At 39.8% G+C, this 25,431-nt stretch overlaps 1 protein-coding gene across 10 annotated transcripts in view; it reads left to right on the forward strand.

Annotated features, from left to right (window-relative positions):
* The window catches only part of myo18ab (myosin XVIIIA b), a 233,272-nt gene that overhangs the window by 12,578 nt on the left and 195,263 nt on the right, over nucleotides 1-25,431 (forward strand). The gene's annotated exons all lie outside the window — the stretch shown is intronic.

Genomic DNA, 25,431 nt, shown 5'->3' on the forward strand with positions numbered 1-25,431 from the left:
GAACATAGAGGCTCAGGTATGTGTGGGACCTTGGGAAAGATTTGATAAAGATGTCATGGACTTGAGGCAAAGAATAGTGCTTTAAAAACTAAAGAAGGTATTGGTAGCTTAAAAGCTGAGATAGTGGAATGTGATAATAGCAGAACAAGGGTCAGTGTTCTGTGAAGGCAAAACATAAGAACACGTTGCAGATAGCCCTATGGAGGGAGGGGGTTGGTGGAATAAAATAAGATTAAAACATTTTTTACACAGCTCTTCTACATTGTGCTCTATTTTCTTTTTCGTTTGGCTCCAAAAAGTGGGGTGTGGGGGGTGAATTAAGTTTAATATAAAAGAAGTTGCACAAGTATACAATTTGTCATTTACTTGTTATATTTCTGAATTATGGACATCATAAGTATATGTTTTTGTCTTTGCTAATTGGTGTCAGACTGCGCAACAACCTTTACTCCATAGCCATTCTTGCAGTTCTGCTGAAAAAAAGTGTATTATTTCAGCAGTTCAGAATGAATTTCAAAGCAAAACCATTTAGTGGTGGAATTTCCTGTATATTTGTGTCCAGAGATAAATATAATTGTGATGCAAGACAAATACCTGGTGTAAAAGGTTGAGGAAGCTCTGGTGCAAGTGTGTTACACAAGTAGCAATACACCTCAACATTTTTTTTGCATTAATTAAAGATCCTCCTTTCCTCTTTAACAAAGATTTCATCATCTGCTGAATATTTTCATATGTAGTGTAGTGTCATATTTTGTTTTGTATTGCTCGTGCAATACACATTGGGACAATATGTACAAGTTGTTCAGAATCACAAAACACACAGTGCAGAAAGAGACCATTTGACCCATCCTCTTTGCAGTGGATCTCCAAATGAGCAATTCACTTAATGCCATTCTCCGGCCTTTTTCCTATCATCCTGTATATTCTTTCCTTACAGGTAACATTCTAATTCACTTCTGAATTATTCAATTGAACGTTCCATCACACTCTCAGGCTGTACATTCCAGACCTTAGCCACTTGCTGTGTTTTTCCTCTTGTTGCTCTTTTTAAATACCTCATGTCAGTTTTCTTCTTTCGCCAATTACTTTAAATATAAGCTTGTTCATTTTTCTAACTTTCACAAGTGGGAATAGTTTCTCCCTCTCTAATATCCAGATTCCCCATGGTTTTGAATACCTCTATCAAATCTCTCTTTTCAAGAAAAACAATCATAACTTCTCCAATCTATCTTCATAAATGAAATTCTTCATCCCTGGAATCTCAACCTTTTTGTACTCTGTACTCTGTTAAATGCATTGATAGCCTTTCAAAAGTGATGTCTGTGATTCTGTGACATTGTTGTTTATTGATCCCTGTACTGCAATGCATTTTAGCTCATTTTAAACAGAGTTGCTCTTCAGGCTTAAGAGCCATACGTTCAAATTTTCTGCAGTTATGCACATTCAAAACAGGTGTGAAATCAAGTCTAGAAGAGTAATAGTTGGGATGCTTAATTACATTTGTTTTTTTAGCCCAGTCAGCTTGTTTCCTATTTCCCTGAAAACATTTAATGACAACATTAAAAGTTGCAAACTTTTGTTATTAGGTTGCTTTGAATTTCTTTGGACCTTTAGTCCAGAAATATGTGCATTCTGGGTGCAAACTAAATATGTGCTTTAAGATTTGAGGAATTTTGGATGCACATGAATTTTTATTCATTCAGGGGATGTGAGCATTTCTGGCTGGGGCAACATTTATTGTCTATCCTTAATTGCCTTTGAACTGAGTGGTTTGCCAGACCATTTCAGAGGGCATCGAAGAGCCAACTGCATTATTCGGGTATGACAAATTTCCTTCTCTAAACGGCATTAGTGAACCAGACTGATTTTTATAGTAATCAACATTAGTTTCATGCTCATCCCTTTTTTAATTCCATACTTTTATTTAATTCAAATTTCACCATCTGCTGTGGTGGGATTTGAACCTAGGTTCCTAGAGCATTATCCTGGGTCTCTGGATTACTAGTCCAGCGACAATACCACAATATCACTGCAATGTGCTTAACCTCTAAGACCAAATCTGATCGTTAACAGCTGTTTGTTGATTGCTTTGTTGAAACTAACCACAACCCCAATTATGCTTTTCACTTTCTTAAAATTATAATCTTTTCAGGAATAGCAGGGAAAGTTCACTTTTAGGTGTTTCTCTAATAAATTGAGTTTTTTATATTCTCTCTTTCTAGTTTAAGTGACATTGAAAACTGAGTTTTCCTGATTTTCTATTTTTAAATATATTGTATGTATTATGTGATTGTTGGCAAAATAAATTGGAACTACTTTTAGGCATATTCGATCTAATGAATTTAGTAGGAAATTTACATTCAGTTTGACAGTGACAGAATGGGTGCTGAAATGGGTCATTTCCAGGTCTAATTTAGGGTTGCATCAGAAAAAAATTCCAATATGCTTTGTTTGCTGTATATCAATAATATTTGAATAGCATGAAACTTTAGTGTTCATTGTCAAAAGAAAGAATGCATTTTGTTTAGTATTTTACACTGAGTTCAGCTTTATTTATTTTTACATTCTCTTGCATATTGATGAGTCATTTAGTCTCGCAATTAGAGTACATTTTCAAAGTTACTTCATTGTTTGAAAAAAGTGTGAAAGTTGCTTTAAAAATGTAAAACTTAGGAGTGGAGGAAGAAGCAGATGTCAGGAATAAAGAACTTGGGTCTGAGCACATGATTGGTAAATTAAGCAATTCAGTAGATGGGGATGTGCGAGAGAGAACTTGACAAAGCAGCAATTCAAGTAGAGAAGGAAGCTGAGACTACGTGCAAAGACAAGATAGCTTAAATGGCTACACTAATAGAAATGCACAAGAAACAATATGATAAAATGGTCGATGGAAAACATGCTGAATAGAAATGCTAGGAAGCGAAGAAACTTTATCCCATGACCATTTCCTTCACAAACAACAAACTGGGATTGTACAAGAACTGTCCAGGCGAAAGACTGTGTTGTATCGTGGTGATAGTGTCTTCATGAATTGAAAACTAAGATCCTTGACAGAGAAAAGGATTAACAAAGGATTGGAGAGTGACACCATCCGTCAAGTATGTAGTCCATGGTCATGCATAGTTTAGGACAGAACTCTCTGAAAGCAGTCAGCCTATATGGAAGAATCCCATGCAAACTGTATTGGAATTGTGCATAGTTGAAGCTTTCTAGAAGAAGTGTTTAATTAAACACAAACCTCAAGATCCCTCCATTGAACTATGGTTGCATCAATCTACAAATGTCTAACTTGTTTATTTAGAATGTGGGTTAAGTAATTTGATTTTGAAGTTCCTTTAGGAAAGGGTAGGGATGTTGTGTATGTGATGTCTGTCTCTTTTAAGACAGTACAACAGAAGTGGGTCACTTGACTTGAGGAACTGAGCGAGTGATCACCTCACAGGTTGAAGACCTTTCTTGGTCAGAATATATCTGGCAATCATGAAGTAAACATGTAAAAAATGTGTGGGTTAGGTTGACTGGCCATGCTAAATTGCTTCTTAGTGTTAGGAGGATGTCAGGGGGAATAGTAGGATAAATATATGGGGTAACTGGGATAAGGCCTGGGTGGGATTGTTGTCAGTTCAGTCTTGATGGGTGGAATGGCCTTCTGCACTGTAGGTATTCTATGATTCTATTCTGTCTAAAGGCTGGAGCACTCCTCCAGTGAGTCTCGGCCTGCAATCTTCTGTAAATAGGTTCTCATCATTAATAAATGCTTTTTGTTCCTAATGGTGTCTGCGGCCTCTTGGCAATGTCTGAAGGGTGCCACTCTATTACACTTATCTTGGAGACTAAATTCTGCATGTATTTGCTTTCTCTTTATTATATGTACAGAATTTGTGGACAAATACAGTTGACATGTAAAGGGATTTTGTTGACTTTCATGCTGTTCAAATCATGGGACCGAACAGAAGGAAGCCATTAGACCATTGTGCCCACTCTTTAATAGAGCTGGCCAGTTAGTCCCAGGACACCATCCTTTCCTGATAGTCCTGCATTTTTTTTGTCCTTCTGCTTATCCAAATCCATTGAAAGTTGTTATTGAATGAGGTATTGCATTCTAGATCACAGCTTGCTGTGTAAAAAAAAACCTCTCTAGTTCCATTAACTATTGAAAATATGTATTCTCTGGTTGTGACCTTTCTAAAGTTTCTCTTTATTTGCTCTATCAAAACCCCCTCATGATGATTCTGAATACATCCATTAAGTCCCTCCTTTTGCCTCCTACACGCAAAGGAGACCAATCCCAGCTTCTCTCATCTGTGTAATTTGTGCTGGCACTGTAAGGATTTGTATACACGCCCTCAAAGTTCTTTCTGTTTCGTCATCGCTTTTTAAAATTGTACTATTTAGTTTGTATTGCTTCTTATTGTTCCTATGTAAATACATCACTTCACAGATCTGTATTTAAATTACAGTTACCAATTGGCACAATGGTAGCCAGAAGCTCCAGATTCAAGTCCATCAGGACTTGTTGGAAGGAGTGTTCACAACATGGATCAACAAGCTGATATTCAGCTTGGGAATCCTTCCATCAACTCTGCCATTATTCTCCAAAGGAAGAAATAGTCTGGGTGACATTTACCTTAAAATATCACCTAAGTCTGTCCTTTTGAAGCCTGTTGCTAAATTTCCAAGTAAGTAATGTGATCTAAAACCTAAATCTTTTGCAAAGGCATGCAGGCCTTCTTGTAATGCTGATGCATTTAGCTCTTGTGATCTAAGATACATATTTTATCATTTTCCATTGACCTTTTTTCCAGCAGATGGTTTTATTTAGTTTTGAAATTCAAAAATTGTTTATTCCTGTATGTCAGATTGCAATCACAAATGCCAACACTTCATCTTGGCTTAAAAGGCTGTGCTTTTAATTAATAAAAAGCAGACTGTGCAGTGAGTTCCTTTTTAGACATGTTTTAATGGCAAAATTATGTCCAGAGTTGTTTACTCAAATTGCCCTTCAGTTGAGCTGTGACAGATTTAAATAGCAATAAAGGGTGTGGATGCATGTGTTGAAGTCACTTTAACTCAGTTCTGCAAATTACAGCATTGTTGCATTTTTTTTAAAAAAAATTCTTCCTAGTATCTTTGGAATTTTTAAGAACAGGTGGTTTGTAAATTCTATTTAGACTAGATCTGTAGTGCAGTCATGATTTTGTGAAATTTTGTATGGAAGTGTGTTACGTTAATAGTTTGGTGGCTAAACTGCTGATTGTAGAAATTTACAACATAGGAAATCGGGCACTCTTGCATTAAAACAAGTCATTTAATGGTGATTTTTTTTTTTAAAAAAGCCATTGGCAGTTGTGCAGTTGAGCGCTCTTTGGCTTGCAGAAAAGGTTTTGATTAATGTTTGTAGGTTTTCAAGTTTCAATATAATTTTTAGGAACTATAAAAACTGAAATTCATACTTCAGGCACATGAAGCCTGCTATAAACTTCTTTAAGATCAAGAGTTATAGATTTGCACATTAATTTTGTTATTTATGATCATTTTCTTTTGTTTTTCAGAATTTGTGCTAATTTTCATTTTTTGTTTTCTGATCAGAGACATGTTTATGCAGATGATATATAATATTTCAAACAAAGTACTGAACAGCTCTTTCATCCTATGCTGGAAATCTGAGTTTGAAATGTTGAGTACAATTTTGCATTACTGATCCCTTTTCTTAAAACATCATTAACTTAGGTACTAGAGTTATATATTCACAGTAACTTCATTGCAGTGTGAATGTAATCCTACTTGTGACTAATAAATAAAGTTTAACTGTTAACTTTATATCCACTTTATGGTAAAAACGAAGTACTAATTGTGCAGAAACCAAGATACTGTTTCTTCAATTTTTAACTATGAACCAAAAATCCAATAAATTAAAAAAAATCAAAGTCTCATCCATGTTGATTTTTTTTAAAATTGTAAACAGTAGGGTAATTTGGACTTGACCATTATAAACTGGCAGCCTGTAACCTAAACTGCATTGGAAGTTTTGTTTTAGTCCCTGGCAGTCATCTTCGGGCGGTGGGGGGGGCTTCTTCAGAGTGGTGGGAGTGTGGAATAAGCTGCCATATGAAGTGGTAAATGTGGGCTCAGTTTTAACATTTTAAGAAAACTTGGATAGGTACATGGATGAGAGGTGTGTGGAGGGATATGGTCCAGGTGCAGGTCAGTAGGACTAGGCAGAAAAATGGTTCGGCACAGCCAAGAAGGGCCAAAAGGCCTGTTTCTATGCTGTAATGTTCTGTGGTTTGAGTCCTTTCTCTTACATTAGTCAAACATTACCATCTTGAGAAAAAGCACTTTTAAGAATTGCACATATATCAATAGACTATAAATTTACAATTTTAAGAAAAGTTTCACATACTGTGAATTGGCAACATGTCCTTACTTGCCTCCAATATCACTAACAGCCACAAACATAATCACAAGCGTCAGTCCCTGTGACTGGCCATGATGATGTTTCTCCTGGTTGTCTTCAGCCTCTCTACAGTCTTTATCACAGATCTACCAGCATTGAGTTCAATGACTTTAAAACAGACTTATAACCTAACAGAAAACAGTTTACACACATAAAATGCAGTACAAGATTTAAACAAGTGATTGTGATTTAAAAACACAAATGCTGATATTTTGAATGTACCAAATGTATTTTTAAGAATCAATGTTCACTTTAGCCAAAAGCAGGCTGCTGCAAAGCATCATGGTGAAGGGCATGTTGGTGGAGTTTTTGAGATGACCGGGTAACACCAGAAATTTCAGACAATACAAGACTCGTGAAGCCAGTGTCACAGTTTAAAGACGCAACCTTTATTTTGATCAGCGGCTGCTAAGAGAAGTCATCAAAGGGTCAGGGCAGCTCCTGAGATGGAGCTCCTAAACCCCTCCAATGAATTCTGATGTATACAATTCAAAACAGATCAATTCTAGATTTTCTTATCAATTACTCCTGCCTTTCATTAGCTTTAAATCAATTGTTTTCAGTATACGTAATTCAACAATTATATTTGTCATATACTTTAGCCAATCACATCTTTCTTCTTGGCATAATTGCATTTCATTAGCCCTTAGAATCCGGATACTTCCTCCCATTTTGGCTAACTCAACATCCTGTATCCCTTGGTAACCAGACGCCAGCCACAAAGTTCAAAGTGGATGTTCCCCTAAGTTCCCTACAGGTCACTGCCTAACCAGATTAACACATGACTCTACATCTGGGCAAGCATCCATCTTATCTGTGAATAAATTCTATTCATGAAGTTTGATTCAGTGTTCTGAATGTTCTTACCACTAGAAACTCTGCTGATAAAACTTGTATATTTCTAAGGTTTCAGTATTCTCTTAGAATATGGCTTTGTCTTAATGCCCTTCACCATGATGCTTTGCAGCAGCCTGCTTTTGGCTAAAGTGAACATTGATTCTTAAAAATACATTTGGTACATTCAAAATATCAGCATTTGTGTTTTTAAATCACAATCACTTGTTTAAATCTTTTACTGCATTTTATGCGTGTAAACTGTTTTCTGTTAGGTTATAAGTCTGTTTTAAAGTCATTGAACTCAATGCTGGTAGATCTGTCAGTATCTGAGGCTGGAACTCTCCAAAAAAAAGTTCTAAGTATTGAATTTGGGGGAAAACTGGAGTACTTCATGCTGTTTAGTTCAGTGGGAAATCACATTAGAATCTCCCACTCTGCAATGCAGAGGCCACCAGAGTGTATATCATTAGACTTCAGGTTGGCAGGGCCTATTCCTGCCTGGGAGGCTGAAACCAGTCGGCCTCTGTGCATACACGGTGACCCAAACTGACAGTCTCTCGTTTGCTTGGAACCCCTCCCACCTATCCCCATTGCTTCCAGTGGCAGTGCCTGGGCATGGGCACTGCTGGGGCCCAGACTGGCACTGCCATAGTGCCCATGCCCAAGATGCACCCAGCTCCCTGGGGGGGGGAGGGGGGTGCAATTGCCCCTCTTCACTTCAGTGGGGTTGGGCCACTAGTTTCCTGGAAAGTGGGGAGCTAGTGTAATTCCCACTGGAGTCAAACACTCTGATGGGATGGAAGATGCTGGTGGGCCTGGAGAATTCAATCCCTGGGCCTGCTAATAATGTTTAAATGCTGAGCCGACATCCGGCATGGCACGTACACTGCTGGAAATCCAATCCTGGAAAAATGCAAGCGCGGAGCCCCATGAATTGGCCAATGCACAATTCTCTCGGACTGCTGAGCTAATTTTTTGTTTTGGAGAATTGCAGCCTTAATGTCTAATGGTTTAAAACTCTTTACTAACCTATTAAGGTTTCTTCCCCTTGCAGCCTCCAGTATCACTAACAGCTCCAAACATAATCACCAAAGTGTCAGTCCCTGTGACTGACCATGATGTAGCCTCTCCTGATTGTATTTAACATGATTAACCAGCCCATTTACCTCAATGCCATTTCCCTCATAGCCCTCACTAGAACATTTTTTACTGCCTGCACAGTCAATTTGGAGTCGTCCCAAATACAGGCTTCTTTCTTATTCACATACTCTCCCTTGATATCATCTGTAGACATTGAGTCGGCTTCCACGTACATTTTTATACTGAGCTCTACCTCCCCATCTCGCTTGACCTTGTGCTTTGTTTATGCTATTCGGTTGCTTGTCTGACATCCTGTCACCATGAACTGCAATTTCATAAAGATGAAATGGCGAATTGCATTCTTAGCATGATATGATTTCGGCACAAGGACTTGACAAGGCATCTGAGCTTGATGTTGCTAGAGGGAAGCCAAGATTAAGCCACAGCTGTGGTTTTTTAAGTCTGTGCATTAAAGTTTTTTATATACATTGTTTGCCTATGGGGTTACTTTTGTTCCAATCTTGTTGTCTAAGGAGAGAAAATAGCCATGTGAGGAAACTACAAATTCCATATTGAAATGTGTTGACACCCATATTTAGTCTAGCGGATGAGTTTGTGTGCTAGTTTCCTGAAGTGTGCCATTTTTGTCTTGCCGCTTATGAGAGGCATGGAATTAAAACTTGATTCAGTAAGGAGTTCTTCAAGTTTATTTATTTACCATTTGCAAGGGGATGTGGAAAGAATCTGGACTGGATTATTTGCCTGAGAAACTCTAGTTCTTCAAAACAGATAATTGAAAACAAAGGGTTTTTTAAATGGCTTTCTTTGGGAGGAAATGCTTTCACTCCAGAATGCCTTCTCATTTTTCACTCCACAAATGCATGAATATTATTTAAATGAGTTCCTACTTCATAGATCATCTTAACCTCTTTACAGCCTTGGTTCAAACATGGACAAAAGAGCTGAATTCGTGAGATGAGGGTGACCTAACATCAAGGCAGCACTTGACTGAGTATGGAATCAAAGAGCCCTAGCAAAACCAGAGCCCATAAGAATTGGGAGAAACTCTCTGCAGGTTGGAGTCATACCTGGCCCAAAGGAAGATGGTTGTGGTTGATGGAGATCAGTTATCTGTTCCAGGACATCACTGCAGAATTCTCAGGATAGTGTCGTTGGCCCAACCATCTCCAGCTGCTTTGTCAATGACCTCGTTTCCATCATGGGGTCACAAATGGGGATGTCCACTGATGACACATAATGTTCACCATTTGCAACACCTTAGATGCTGAAGCAGTCAATGTCCAAATGCAGCAAAATCTGGACAATATCTAGGCTTGAGCTGACAAATGGCAAATAACATTTGCACTTAAGTGCCAGGCAATGACCATCTCCAATAACAGAATTTAACCATTGCTCCTTGACATTTAATGGCATTATTATTGCTGAATCCCTCACTGTCAACATCCTGGGAGTAACCATTGTCCAAAAACTGAATTGAACAAGTGGTAATGTGGGTCAGGGGTTGGTACTGCTGGGGACCTGGGTTCAGCCTTGGGTGACTGTGTGGAGTTTGCACGTTCTCCCTGAGTCTGTGTGGATTTCCTCTGGGTGCTCCAGTTTCTTAGTACTGTCCAAATGTGTGGGTTAGATGGATTGGCTATGCTAAATTGCCCCTTGGTGTTCAAAGATGGTTAGGTGGATTAGTCAAGGTAAATAAACAGTTATGGGGATAGGGTGGGGGGCGTGGCTTTGGTAAGATGCTCTTTCAAAGATTTGGTATGGATCTGATGGACCGAATGGCCTCTTTCTGTACTGTTGGGATTCTATAGAAATAATGCGGCCACAAGTACAAGTCAGAGGCTATGAATCTTACAGTGAATAACTCACTTCCTGACTAATCAAAATCTATCAACCATCTACAAGGCACAAGTCAGGGATATGATAGAATACTCCTGGATGAGTGCAGCTGTAACAACACTTGTCATCATTCAGTACAAAAGAGATTGCTTAACTGACATCCCATTCACAAATGGCACACTTTCCACTACTGACGAGCAGTGACAGCAGAGTATTATTTACAAGATGTACTGCAGGAACTGACCAACACTCCTTAGACGGCACCTTCAAGCTCATGACACTATGATCGAGAAGGACAGGGGCAGCAGACAAGTGGGATCACCACCTCCTTGAAGTCAAGCATATATCACATTCATTCTTTCACTGTTATTGGGTCAAAATCCTAGAATTGCCTTCTTAGCACAGTGGATGTACCTAATATATCAGTGCATGCTGTCAATGTATCAGCAGTTACATTATTATGCTAATTGCATTGTTAAAGACAGGTGATAAACACTGGCTTGCTTGCAATTCTTTTGATTTGTACCTTAGTTTATTTATTTTGGTTTAATTGGTTCAACCAAAATAGTATAAATGGACACAGTTGTAACAGTGATGTGTGGGAGGAATTGGGAGAGTTTGACTGTCTGCTGAGCTGGCCTCAAGAATAAACCTGCTTGAGTGAAAAGACCAGCTTTAGATTCATTCTTCCACAATAGCACCTACATCACACTGGCTGCAGTGATTCAAGAAGATGGCCCACAGCTATCTTCTTGAGGGCAATTAGGGAATCTTTTTGTGAAGGGCAATCAGGGATGGACAATAAATTCTGGCATAACCCATATCCCATGAATGAATTTAAAAAAATCTTATTTGAGCAGTCAAAAAGTTGGCCGCAGAATAGCCACTTGTATTAGATTTCCTGAATGGAAGGGATCTACTTGAACGAGTTGTTTATTTATATGCAGGGTATGATACACAAATGTAAGTTTGTATTAACAAATTCTGTATAGATACTATTATGTTTAAAGATTTGAAGAAAATTTAATACAAAAGTTCCTTAATTATGTATATTATTTGAAGCTGAAAATGAAACTGTATTTTCTTGATCATATAATCTTAATGGTAAGGATGTGGGTTTGCCTTGTGGTTTCAGATGATGAAATCTGTGCTCTGTTCAGAGTTGAATTTCCCTTTAGATTCAGATGTGGTTCTAAGATTTCTTAGCTGTGGGTTTTTTAAAGCTGTTCTGTCATATCGTACATTGAGTTGTTTTTCATCTCTTGTTTATAACGTCAACAAATTCCTGACTTTAAAAAGCAAACATTTTTAAAATTCTCTTGCAATTCCAGCACATAACTTTCTTTCTCTCTTGTTTACTGTAAAGGATCTCAGAAAAGCAGTAAGCTATATGATATCAGAATTCGTGAGGAGTGTCTCTCTAGCAAGGCTGAATTTATCAATCATCCCTAATGTTTCTGATAAGCCACTTCCTTGATCTGTTGTAATGCAGATATACCCATTGGGTACATCCACAGTGCTGTTAGGAAGAGAGATCCAGAATTTTAACCCAGCTACAGATAAGGAACAGTGATAAAGTTCCAAGTCAGGATGGTGTGTGGCTGAAAGAGGAACTTGTAGGTAATGTTTCCATGTGTTTTTTGCCCTTGCCCATCTAGGTGGTAGAGCTTGCTGGTTTGTAAGGAGGCTTGGCTAGTGGCTGCTTTGCATCTTGTAGATGGGTATGCACTGCTACCAAAGAACAAAGAAAATTACAGCACCGGAACGGGCCCTTCGGCCCTCCAAGCCTGCACCAACCATGCTGTTCGACTGAACTAAAACCCCCTACTCTTCAGGGGACTATATCCCTCTATTCCCATCCTATTCACGTATTTGTCCAGATGCCCCTTAAAAGTCACTATCATATCTGCTTCCAAAACCTCCCTTGGCAGCGAGTTCCAGGCACCCACCACCCTCTGTGTAAAATAAAAACTTGCCTTGTACAGCTTCTTTAAACCTTACCCCACGCATCTTAAATCTATGCCTCCTATTAATTGACTCTCCCGCCCTGGGGAAAAAGCTTCTGATTATCCACTCTGTCCATGCCTCTCGTAATCTTGTAGACTTCTATCAGGTTGTCCCTCAACCTCTGCTCCATTTGAGAACAAATCAAGTTTCACCAATCTCTCTTCATAGCTAATGCCCTCCATGCCAGGTAGCATCCTGGTACATCTTTTCTGTACCCTCTCCAAAACTTCCATATTCTTCTGGTAGCATGGCAACCAGAATTGAAGGCTGTATTCCAAGTATGGCCTAACTAAGGTTCTATAACCAGTCTCTCAGATGGCCGATCTAAGCTGACTGGAGGTCATTTAATTAAGAGTTCCCTTTGACTGAGACTAAAGAGGTTAAAATCAATGAATGTAGTAGAGTTCCTGTGTAAATTAAGTTCCCTGGGAAGATGCTTCAACACAGTAAAAAGTCTGACAACACCAGGTTTTAGTCCAACCTATTTATTTGATAATATACTCACAAGCTTTCGGGGTTAGCCCCTTCGTCAGGTGAATGGAGAGTTCTGGCCTCAGGCAGAGCATATAACTCTCTATTCACCTGACGAAGGGGCTAACCCCGAAAGCTTGTGAGTATATTATCAAATAAATAGGTTGGACTAAAACCTGGTGTTGTCAGACTTTTTACTGTGTTTACGCCAGTCCAACGCCGGCATACCCACATCAAGATGCTTCAATGCAGTTCTCACATTTGCATATGGGCAGCACACAAAAAAGCTGACTGTTGTCCCATTGTTTAAGAAGGGGAACAGAGACTTCCCCGGGAATTATAGACCGGTGAGTCTTCTGTTGTGGGCAAAGTTTTAGAAAAAATTATTAGGGATAAGATTTATAGTTATTTAGAGAGTAATGAATTGATTGGAGATAGTCAGCATGGTTTTGTGAAGGGTAGGTCGTGCCTTACTAACCTTACTGAGTTTTTTGAGAAAGTGACCAAAGAGGTGGATGGGGATAAGGCAGTTACCCCCATGGACTTTAGTAAGGCGTTTGATAAGGTTCACCATGGAAGGCTTCTGCAGAAAATGCAGATGTATGGGATTGAGGGTGATTTAGTTAATTGGTTCAGGAATTGGCTAGCAGATAGGAGACAGAGGGTGGTGGTTGATGGTAAGTATTCGTCATGGAGTTCGGTTACAAGTAGTGTGCCTCAGGGATCTGTTTTGGGGCCACTGCTGTTTGTAATTTTTATAAATGATCTGGATGAGGGTATAGTTGCGTGGATCAGTAAATTTGCTGATGACACCAAAGTTGGAGGAGTGGTAGATAGTGAAGAGGGGTGTCATAGTTTACAGAGAGACTTGGACAAGTTGCAGAGCTGGGCCGAGAGGTGGCGGATGGAGTTTAATGCGGAAAAGTGTGAGGTAATTCACTGGCAGGAATAACAGATGTGTAGAGTATAGGGCTAACGGTAGGACTCTGAATAGTGTTGATGAACAGAGGGATCTACGTGTATGTGTACATAGATCCCTGAAAGTTGGGAATCAAGTAGATAAGGTAGTTAGGAAGGCATACGGTGTCTTGGCGTTTATTGGTAGGGGGATTGAATTTAGGAGCCGCAACATCATGTTGCAACTGTACAAAACTCTGGTGCGTCCGCACTTGGAGTATTGTGTGCAGTTCTGGTCCCCACATTATAGGAAGGATGTGGAGGCATTGGAGAGGGTGCAGAGGAGGTTTACCAGGATGTTGCCTGGTATGGAGGGAAGGTCCCATGAGGAGAGACTGAGGGATTTGAGGTTGTTTTCGTTAGAAAGAAGGCGGCTAAGAGGGGACCTTATTGAAACATACAAGATGATTAGAGGTTTAGATAGGGTGGACAGTGATAGCCTTTTTCCTCAGATGGAGAAAGCTAGCACGAGGGGGCATAGCTTTAAATTAAGGGGTGGTAGTTATAGGATGGATGTCAGAGGTAGGTTCTTTACCCAGAGGGTGGTGAGGGATTGGAATGCCCTGCCTCCTGCAGTTGTAAATGCGCCTAGTTTGGGGGCGTTTAAGAGATCCGTGGATAGGTTTATGGATGGAAGGGGATTGGTTTAGGTTAGAGGGTCATTGCTTTTTTAATTGGTCGGTGCAACATCGTGGGCCGAAGGGCCTGTTCTGCGCTGTTATGTTCTATGAGATAAGAGAGTGAGAACTCTGACAGCGACGAGATGGTAGCCATAACAACAGGTATGGATGTTTGGATGGCATAACTATGTAGGTTTACCTCATTAGAAATTAGTCATTATAGTTAAACAGGCATATGTATGCTGTAACTGGTTAACAATAGTCACCTGATATAAGTGAAGTAATCAGAGTTACTAGTTGTAATTTGATATTAATGACTTTGGAACAAATGTATACTTGTGATTGGCATACATGAATTACTTGAAGCAGAGGTATAATTTTGCATGTGCAAGTCCATATGCCACCTTGTGGAAGGCAGGCTTTCTTGCTATAGCTTGAATAAAACATAGAAACATAGAAAATAGGTGCAGGAGTGGGCTATTTGGTCCTTCACCATTATTCAATATAATCATGGCTGATCATCCACTTTCAGTATCCCACTCCATTTTTCTCCATACCTCTTGATCCCTTTAGCCGCAAGGCTACGCCCAGCTCCCTCTTGAACATATTTAACAAGCTGGCTCCAGCAGCCTTTTCTGGTGGAGAATTCCACAGATTCACAACTCTGAATGAAGAAGTTCTTCTTCATCTCAGTCTTGAATGGCTTTCCCCTTGTTCTTAGTGTGACTTCTAGTTCTGGACTTCCCCAATATCGGGAACATTCTTCCCACATCTAGCCTGTCCAACCCCATCAGGATTTTATGTTTCTGAGACCCTCGTCTCGTTCTTCTAAATTCCAGTGAGAACAAGCCCTGTCGATCCAGTCTCTCTTCATATGTTGGTTCTGCCAATCCAGGAATCAGTCTGGTGAGCCTTCGCTGGACTCCCCCAATAACAAGAATACCCTTGAGGTCAATTTAAAATAACAAAAGCTTTGGTCTTGTCTGTCAAGGGTGAAAAATACACGTTCGCTGGATAGCAGTGAAATTCTGTAACGGAGACCTTCTAGCATAGTTTGCTGGAATTTTTCCTGGTCTACATACCATCTGTTTCATTTTTGGAAAACTGCCAGTAGGTGGGTATGTTCTGTCTGTCTTCCTCAAATGCTTTGTGAGCCTTTTTTTTTCAGGCCTTTACATCTAGAATAGAATTTTTGAAAAGGCTCGTAAACTATCCTCTTCTGAATATGGATTGGTTAGTTGGGTGTGTGATTGGTTAACATATTCCAGCAACACTGCAACCAAATACAAAATTGCCACTGAAATCCGCACTAACAGAAACTTGAACCTTCATCTAGCTCAAGGAATACAGTTGCTTCTGTTGAACAAAACGTGAAGGAAGTTCCAAATTGTCCTGCCCGATTTAAGTCCTTTCAAAAAAAATTACCTTTGTCTCCGAAAAAGTACTGAGGATGTCACAAATGAAGAAAAGAGGGGTGATGATAAAAGAAGTACTGATAAAGTTCTATGTTGTCTGCTATTGACATAGCTATTTAAGGAGTTCCTCCTGCTTGCTGTGATTTAGCTATCTGGTTTTGATTGGTCTCTGCTGATTTCAACTACAATTAACAATTCTCTTCCATTCAAACTGTTCAATTCATTGGCATCAGTGTAATTAGCAAGTTTTGCACCCATCCAGTTTCTGCAGAACCAACATTGCTCTGATCTCATGATTAGTCCCTTTTCTTACAAAAGTAACTATTTGGTGAAAGTGATAAGAAGCAGGAAACAGCAAGTACCAAAATCCATTACCCCTGTTTAATTTTGGGAATCTATGGCTTAACAATGAAGTTGCATGCGGTTTGCATAGTCAGTCATTTAAATTAATTAAATCTTCTTTCTTCTCCAACCTCCATTGTGGCCTCTGACTTTCTGTGAAGCACCTTTATAATGCTTGTTAAATTACAGACTTTCCATAAGTGTAAGTTATATCCCTTTTCATTTGGAAAGAAAGGATTAGTATAGTGAAAAAATATTAAATAACAATTGAAAAGATATTGTGATGAAATGTTTCACTGGAGCTTTCTGTGGTTGGCAGATGATTGTTTCCAAACAAAACATATCAAGCTTTTAAACCTTTAGTTATGTGTTGGAGTCCTGATGTGCTTGAGACTATGTACGGTTGCACAATGTAGGCCAGAGTGTTGAGGTGGAGAATTTAGATTTGGGAGGGTTCGGAGCATAGGCAGTTGGATAGGAATCATGATATGAGATTGGGATGAAGGTGTAACAGAATCTAGGCTCTCTCCAGTACATTGCAGAACTTTAGGCGAGGAAAGTGGCAGGTGGAAGGAAGAACTGCTGGCGCCAACATCGTGTAGGGTTCTTTTTAAGGCTGTTAGCTTTTTAGGAGTGTATAAAGAATGCAAATGTGATGTAGATGTGTGCAAGAAATTTTACAAAGCTGAATCTTTAATTCCCACCACTATTTCAATTCTATCAACAGTCATTCCAACTACTATGTATGTAAACTCAAATGAAGGACCCATGAGGGCTTGTACTGCAACATATAGAAGCTTTCACGTACCATTAAGACATATGACAAATAGGTTGTATTAAACAATTAAAAAGCCAATGTTGAAATTCTATTTTTAGTGTGCAGTGGTAAACATGCTTTTTTTTTTACAGTTTACAGCTTTTAACACAGAGCTATAACCCCTTGTTATTTTGGATGTGATCTCATCCAGACAGGAACGAGAGTGTGTGTTCGGGCAAGTGAATGGCTTCCTGATCTATGTTCCGACCAGGACTATACAACTATTTGCTCCTGCTGCGAATGAAAGCTTGCCAACACTAAGCATTCAGCTCTTTGGTTGTATGCTTTTCAATTTGAGGCAAGCACTTGAGTTACTAAAATGATTATTGAGTTTATGGGAAAATTGTACTTGCTGTGAGGTTTTATTGATTAAAATTTGTGCTATTGCACTTTGAATTCTCTTGATTTGCTTACCTGAACGTAAACCCACAGTATGTCTAGTTGGTAGCACACTGCAAAATAGAGAGTAATTTTTTAAAAAATATAGACAGTAAGATTTTGTGAACAGCTTTGACCCATTCAAAGCCCTAGGAGATGTTCTATCTTGCCTTTTATGGTTTTACTTGATTTGTAGGTTAAGTTGCTATCACACATTCTGGCCTAGCTAAAGAAAAGGCAGCTTAACCCTTCATCTCAATCTTCCCAGAATGTCTTTTTAAACAAAAAAACTTAGTCATGATAAACAAACTCAAAACCAGTGGATTATCCATTATGGCTGGAATTTGGGGGTAAACGGCAAATGATTGGTACCAGCTATTCATTACACTTATTGCAAGTTTCTACCCAAGCCACTCACTATTCTGACTTGGAACTATGTTGTGGTCCATTCACTGTCACTGGGTTAAAATCCTGGAGGTCCTTCAAGCTGGCAGCTGACATGCATCTCCTCAGGACAATTGAGGATGGGAAATAAATGCTGGCCTTGTTGGTAACACCCACATCCCAAGAACAAACAAAAGATTGAGAGATTCTGTGGGCTTTTGTACTGGAACCTAGTATGATTTTTGTAAATGAGTATTTTTTTTCCAGGGATCTGAAAAGGGCATACAACTTTGTTATAACAACAAACTTTGGTGTGATGTGTTATAGTTCCCATTGTAGTCTGGAGCTATAGCTAATGATAGAGGCTCCAACATGCTTCCATCACGTGGCTGACCAGAAATTTCTTTCACTCCTAACATTTGCTATTGGCATGTATTGGAAGGATTTGCAGGTTGATACTCAACATGTTTGGTCATGTTATGAACCACCCTCCTTGGCCACAAGTCCTTGGGCGGGACTCAAAACCTGAATCTTCCAACTTAGGAACAAGAATGCTACCCACTGTGCCACAAGATGTCAGACAATCTTATACCTCTTAGTCTGTAAGATTGAAGAATCCTTACTGAGATGCGTGAGGGTTAAATCAGTTCATGTAAGTCAGAGTAGTTACTTTCTGTACATGATTTGTAATTGAATTAAGATGGCATTTCTAGAGGAACAGCATACAAAAGCATTGAAGTTGTGGTAAGCTTATGTCAAACTTTGGTTAGACAACACTTGGAAGTAAGGTACACAGTTCTCATCTCGTGACAAAATTAACAGAAGTATAGGAGAAAATGCAAAAATAATTGTAAGAACGTAAGGGATAGGAGCAGGAGTAGGCCATCTAGCCCTTCGAGCCTGCCCCGCCATTCAGTAAGATCATGGCTGATCTGAAGTGGATCAGTTCCACTTTCCTGCTTTCTCCCCATAACACTTAATTCCCTTGTCGATCAGAAACCTATCTACCCATGACTTGAATATATTCAGTGAGGTAGCCTCCACCACTTCAACGGGCAGAGAATTCCAGAGACTCGCCACCCTTTGAGTGAAGCCGTTCCTCCTCAACTCCGATCTAAACTGTGACCCCCCCCCCCCCCCCCCCCCCCCACCCCATCTTGAGGCTGTGACCTCTACTCCTGCTATCCTTTCTAAGCGGGAACAATCACTCTACCTCTACCCTATCCATCCCTTTCGTTATCTTATACATCTCTATAAGATCCCCCCTCAGCCTTCCAGTGAGTACAGACCCCGTCTATTCAGTCTCTCTTCATAGGCCAACCCCCTCATCTCCAGTATCAGCCTAGTGAACCTTCTCTGCACTCCCTCCAAGGCCAATATATCCTTCTGCAAGTGCGGCGACCAAAACTGCACACAGTACTCCAGCTGTGGCCTCGCCAGTACCCTGTACAGTTGCAGCAAGACCTCCCTGCTTTTATATCCTATCCCCCTCGCTATAAAGGCCAACATTCCATTCGCCTTTTTGCTCGACAGACTGGAGGGGCTGATTGTGGACAAGTCCCCAGGACCGGATGGAATGCATCCGAGGGTTCTGAAAGAAATGGCGGGGGTGATAGTGGATGCCTTGGTGGTTATTTTCCAGACATCGCTGGATTCCGGGGAAGTGCCGGATGATTGGAAAACAGCTAATGTTACGCCGTTGTTTAAGAAGGGTGCCAGGCAAAAGGCGGGGAATTATAGGCCGGTTAGTTTAATGTCTGTGGTAGTAAAATGTTAGAATCTGTCATTAAGGAGGAAATTGCGAGGCATCTTGAAGGGAATTGCTTGATAGAGCAGACACAGCACGGTTTCATTAAAGGGAAGTCGTGTCTGACAAATTTACTGGAGTTCTATGAGGATGTGTCTAGGGCGGTGGATAGAGGAGAGCCGGTGGATGTGGTCTTTCTAGATTTTCAGAAGGCGTTTGACAAGGTACCTCAAGAGGTTATTGCAGAAGGTCGAGGGACATGGAGTTGGGGGGAGGGTGTTAGCGTGGATAGAGGATTGGTTGTCAAATAGGAGGCAGAGAGTGGGGGTCAACGGGTGCTATTCGGATTGGCGGATGGTGACTAGTGGAGTGCCCCAGGGGTCGGTGCTGGGGCCTCAGCTTTTTACCATTTATATAGATGATCTGGAGGAGGGAACCGAGTGTAGGGTGTCGAAATTTGCTGATGACACCAAGATTGGGGGAACGGCAAATTGTGCGGAGGGTGTGGAGAGTCTGCAGAAGGATCTAGATAGGCTGGGCGAATGGGCCAGGAAATGGCAAATGGAATTTAATGTTGGCAAGTGTGAGGTGGTCCACTTTGGTAGGAAGAATGGTAGGAAGGACTATTACTTACGTGGCGAAAAACTGCAGCAGGCGACGGTGCAGAGGGACCTCGGGGTCCTTGTGCATGAGTCGCAAAAACCCAGCTTGCAGGTGCAGCAGGTGGTCAGGAAGGCGAATGGGATGCTGGCCTTCATAGCGAGGGGGATTGAATATAAAAGTAGGGAGGTCTTGCTGCAGCTGTATAGGGCATTGGTGAGGCCGCAGCTGGAGTACTGTGTGCAGTTTTGGGCGCCACACCTGCGCAAAGATATTTTGGCCTTGGAGGGAGTGCAGAGGAGGTTTACTAGGCTGATACCGGAGTTGAGGGGGTTGAGCTATGAGGAGAGGCTGAATAGATTAGGCTTGTACTCGTTAGAGTTTAGAAGAATGAGGGGAGATCTCATTGAGACGTATAAGATGATGAATGGGATGGATAGGCTAGAGGTGGAGAGACTCTTCCCGCTCAAAAAAGACAGTAGGACTAGGGGGCACAGCCTCAAGATAAAAGGGGGGCGGTTTAGAACGGAGTTGAGGAGGAACTTCTTCACTCAAAGGGTGGTGAATCTCTGGAATTCTCTGCCCGTTGAAGTGGTGGAGGCTGCCTCGCTAAATATTTTTAAGACGTGGGTTGATGGGTTTTTGATGAGAGGGGATTAAGGGTTATGGGGAGAGGGCAGGAAAGTGGAACTGAGCCACAACAGATCAGCCATGATCTTATTGAATGGCGGGGCAGGCTCGAAGGGCTAGATGGCCTACTCCTCCTATTTCTTATGTTCTTATGTTCACCTGCAGACTGGGCTTTTGCAATTCGATTGCAAGAATTATACCAGAACTGGGAGTTTGATTAGCAACAAAGAACAAGCTGCAATTTTTTTTTGAAAAAATACTAAAAGGTGACCCACCAGAGGCATTTAAAATTATGAAGGAGTTTGACAACATGTATTGAGAGGTTACGAGACAAAAAAGTTGCAAGTTTTTTTAACATTTTGAATATTAAAATTCTACCATAATTAAAAGCTAAGGGATTGTGACTGTACACTCTGTGGTTCATTATCAGTACAAAGGTTGATCGGCAGTAACTGAGACTTAACATGCTGTCTAAAAATTCACTGTTGGAAGCAATATGCCCTAACCTTTTCTGGTGGGATTCACTCTATAGGTTAAAAAAAGTTTATCTGGAATTCCTTTTCTTAGTGACTCACTGGTATTTATGGGCACTAATTTTGAGTTCGCCTTGCATGGAAATGTCTCAATGCATGTTATCAAACCCCTTTGTAATTTTAAATACCTCTGGTGGGCCACCTTTTTTTTGAAAAAGGATTAAATTGCAGCTTGTTCTTTGTTGATAATCAGACTCTCAGTTCTGGTATAATTTTTGCATTTTTTTGCATTTTCTCCTATACTTCTGTGTTAATTTTATAATAACAAAATGAGAACTGTGTACCTTACTTCCGAGTGCTGTCTAACCAAAGTTTGACATAAGCTTATCACAACTTCAATGCTTTTGCATTCTGTTCCTCTAGAAATGAATCCACATGTCATTTTTGCATATTTATATCTGTCCCCAGGACCTCCATGGGCCTGTACTCCATTTAAATTTTTGTTTTGTGTGTGCATTATTAAAGGAAGGAAAGAAGATTGGTACCCTTGTCAGCATTTCACATTTTTTAAAACTGTTTTTGGAGGTTTGCAATGTGAGCTCATCACATCATCAGTCAGAAGGCACCACTTGCGGCTAACTGAACCATATGTTCGAAGCAAAGTTGAAAACAGAGTCCTTTTCGTCCTTGCTATTGGTTACACAGAAACCTAGAGCAGAAAAGTTTTTAAAATGATCTGATGTTTGAGAGTTGAGTTCCAAGTGATTTTTGTTTATATATTATTCTACAAAGTTCTATGTAACATACCTGCTGCTAAGTTTATTTTTTTTTACACACTTTTAATTTCCTTCAGAAGAACTTTGTGAGCGTGCCCTGGTACAAGAGGAATGTTCTCTAATCTGAATACATTAACTTGTTTATTAAACATTCCTGTTGCGTTACTAAGATTGCCAGGATTTAGAAATAGTGAGGTCGATTAAGTGGATGAATTTAGTGCACTAATTTTGAGAGATTACACAGATTTTCCAATTTCAGATTTTACTGACGTGATAAAATGTGGAAAGTTGGTGTTGTCCTGTTTACGCTTTGGTCTGGTTGTTTTCAGGTTGGTCACACGTGGCTGGAATCCTTTTTATTCCTGCTGGCTAACTAGTGAAAGTTATAATGTTTATTTATTAGTGTCACCAATACACTTATTAACATTGCAATGAAGTTACTGTGAAAATCCCTTGGTTGTCATACTCAGGTGCCTGTTTGGGTACACAGAGGGAGAATTTAGCATGGCCAATGCACCTAACCAGCATGTCTTTTGGATTGTGGCAGGAGACCGGAGCATCCAGAGGAACTCACACAGATACAGGGAGAATATGCAGACTCTGTACAGACAGTGATCAAAGCCAGGAGTCAAACCCAAGTCCCTGGTACTATGAGGCAACAGTGCTTGCCACTGTGCTGCCCAAAGAGCCTGTGCCACCTAACGGCATACTTGATATACAAAGGGAATTTTTTAGTGACATTGGCCATTAAAACAGTCATAACAGTTACCACATTGGAAAATCACCAAGCCATGTTTGTAATGCATAATGAATTTAAGTAGTGATTAAGTGAGAAAGGATAAATAGGACTCTTTTGTGGTGGGTTGCTGAAGGCAAAGAGAGGGAGGGAAGGCTAAAGTTAGTCTTTAACTTTAGTTAGTAAAGTTAAAGGAAAAGGTAGTCTGGCTAATTGTTTGAAAATAAACCAAAAGAGAGCTCAATCCCAGTCAGAAATTGTGCTGTAGGCATTACAGGTAAAGGGAAAACTAAAGTTACGAAGTAGTTAAACCAAGAATTTCTTCTGGTTAAATGAATCTATTTTACAACTGGGGTAAAACAATTGGAACTGTATCAAGTAGGTACATTTTATTTATGCAGTGTAACTTTATTATTTTTATCAGAAAAGTATATTCTTCTCAAGGCTTGAAAGGCAAGTATTACAAATTGTGAACAAGGGAACAATGGCCTTTTTGTCTGAAGCAAAATGCTGGAAAAATGAAATAAAAACAGAAAATGCTGCTTACATTCACTAGGTCAGTTGTTTGTTGTGAGATAAACATAGTTTTAATGTTTCAGGTTGATGAACTTTCATGAGAACTGGCTGTTTAATGCTTTATTATCTGTTCTTTCATGGCAGTAGAGTAAGAATGGGCATTCAGATTATGTTTGTCTTCATAACAATTCTTGGATAAAGCTGGCGATATCATGTTACACAACATAGTAATTTGTTATATACTAAAAGACTTGTATTTGTAAAGCACCATATCAAATTCCAAACCTCTGCAAGGACTTAATCTACAATGAACTTTGAAGCAACTGTTAACATAGTTAAAAGCTGCAGTACACTTGCTTAATGCAAGCTGCAGTGGAATGAATTACACCGGTGTCAATTTGGAGTTATGTATAAATCAGGATACTGAAAGCACCTCTTTCTCATTTCTACAATTTTGGAACAAGTCAACGTAATGGGACTGTGGTATAGTAGTAATCTTGCGTGTTGAATGCTACGTTGCAGAGGCACAGACGTATTCTGGTAATTGGACTTCATGGATGGGGCATCACTAACTAATTTAGCAGAAGATTGGAGGTCACGTTTGGCAGACTGGGCCTGTGGCCGGCAGTGAGCAAATCAATAAGGCTCGAGAGTCTAAATGGCCTATTTGTTTTTATGATCCCACTGGAAGCAGTTGATTCTTCCAAGGTTTCCCCCAAAACGTTATGCTTTTCTAACAGGATTAGACAGGGTAGATTCAGAAAGAATGTTCCTAATGGTGGGGGAGTCCAAAACTAGGTATATGAACAAACAGGGAATAGAGGGATATAAGCGGTTGATCTAGGTAGAACAACATGATCGGCACAGCTTGGAGGGCTGCAGGGCCTGTTCCTGTGCTGTACTGTTCTTTGTAGGTGTCATAGTTTGAAGATAAGGTGCAAGCCTTTTAGGACTGAGGTGAGGAGAAATTTCTTTGTCCAGCGATAATGAATCTATTGAATTCACTACCACAATGTAGTTGAGGCCAAAACTTTGATTTCGGGAAGAAATTTGATACAGCTCTTGAAGTTAAAGGAATTAAGGGATATGGGGGAAGGAAGAATCAGGATATTGCATTTGATGATCACTAATGATCAAAATGAATGACAGAGCAGGCTCAAAAGGCTGAATGGTCTACTGCTTCTAGTCTTTGTTATGCTCATCATAATTGAGATTAAAATGAAGGATCAAAGCACACACAAAAGTTAGGAAAAAAAACAAATAAATCAGGCAGTAGAGATTAGTTTTAAAAACCTAATTATTATAGCGAGGAAAAGTTGATTGAGGTAATCTTGTGTTTTGAGTTTTTCTGTGAAGTGTGAATAGCAATGTGGTAGATTGTGTGAGATACCTGCAGAAAAGAACCATGAGAAAAGCCATTTACACCTCTGGCTGATCTGTTTAGGAAAATCTATGGTGTTTCTATCTCAGCACAGTGTCTTCCTAGGTCTTTCCTCTGCTGTCATAGTCTTGGTTTCAACACATTTGGGATATATTTTAATCTCTTCACCTGCCATATCCAGTGGAAACATTGCTTGCAAGGGATTAAAAACTAGTGCACTTAGTGCTGATACAGTGAAAGGAGTGGCGTTGAATGGCAAGAGGTGATGAGAGCAAGACTGCAGGAATGCATGTTTTGAGATTGAGTAGGGCAGGAAAGTGGGGAAAATGGTATCCCAGAATTTAAAAAGTCTGGTGGGTCGCACAGACCTATCCCATCATCAGAATGTCTACAGGAGCATGAGTCACAAGATTCACAAAGTACAATCGAATCATGTTGAAGGCCCAGATTGAAAAGATGCATGAGAACATAAGTATAATTTTTGACTCTTTATTTTTAAATTTGGTAGGGTAAAATGCATTTTGAATTTTGAGAATTGTGCATCTTTGGTGCATTTGACATTAATTTTTTTGTTCTTTATTGATTTGCTATTGTGCCTGCAACAATATTTGTATCGTTATTGAAGTCAGTTTACTAATGTAGAAATCTGGTACAAGTCAGATGATAAATTCAGTTTGCACATAGTTTTATGTACATATACCTTTAACACATCAAGCAAAGAAGTGTGAAATTGGGCCTTATGATTCATCATTTAAGAATGTCTAAATTTGTTGACTAGCATATTTTTATTTCCTCTTGTTCACATGCCAAAAGCAATAGAACATGTTTGCTTTTGGAATAGCCGACAGGATTGATGTGATGTCAAAATCGATAAATTACAAAGATTTGCACTTGATTGAAGCTATTAAGCTAGTTTATTGATGGCATAATGGAGAAAACCATTGGAATTG

The sequence above is a fragment of the Carcharhinus amblyrhynchos genome, chromosome 23 (assembly GCF_965287045.1).
Source record: "Carcharhinus amblyrhynchos chromosome 23, sCarAmb.v2.hapA, whole genome shotgun sequence".
NCBI classification, from domain to species: Eukaryota; Metazoa; Chordata; class Chondrichthyes; order Carcharhiniformes; family Carcharhinidae; genus Carcharhinus; species Carcharhinus amblyrhynchos.